Raw genomic sequence first — 751 nt, 5'->3', positions numbered from 1 at the left:
CCTCCGACGTTACACCAGGTACCGGAAATTCCTGCAGACAACGCTTGGATTGACCCGATAGAGCCGTAGCCTGTTTCGACATCGTTTGTACATTTCGTTTCGATACAGAGTCACTCGCACGGTTGTTTCTACTAACTTCCGCCCGGATCTGCATTCTTTCAGGTATGATTCTCATATATTGTACGGTAGATTTTTTATCCTTCCAATGTTCTCCTGTGCTTTCTTGTTTGCCGGTACGTGTTTTGTGTGAATTTAGGAACATTATTTTAGCAGCTCAATTTACTTCTCCAACCCGGCCAGATCAAACGAAGCGAATATTTTGAGGATTAAAATTATACCCACACACACGATTGATGGATGAAGAAATTCACAATTTCCAACGTAATATATTGAAATATGCCAAAGGGAAAGTAATAAGAACGTTCAACAAACATTACGTTACGATGCCATAACATAACCTCCGCGTTTTGCTGATCCCGATCTCTACCGATCTGCTTCCGCACCGTAAACAACAATCTAGACCGGTACTGATCGACACGTTTTCCACGCACGACGAGGCCGCCCTTTGTTAAACGCTTAATTAAGAAAAGATCAATAGGAAAATTCATTTCATTCCATTTTAATCCTAGTTTCTGTCCTTGTTTGTTTGCTTTTCGAAAGAGAAAACTTATTCTACATGCCTAACCAACGCTTAACGAGCTACATTCCTAATCCTACGACAAATTTGTTTCGATTGAAAATGTGGAAAAAC

This window comes from Anopheles cruzii, chromosome 3 (assembly GCF_943734635.1).
Source record: "Anopheles cruzii chromosome 3, idAnoCruzAS_RS32_06, whole genome shotgun sequence".
Taxonomy (NCBI): domain Eukaryota; kingdom Metazoa; phylum Arthropoda; class Insecta; order Diptera; family Culicidae; genus Anopheles; species Anopheles cruzii.
This window is presented reverse-complemented; position numbering follows the sequence as displayed.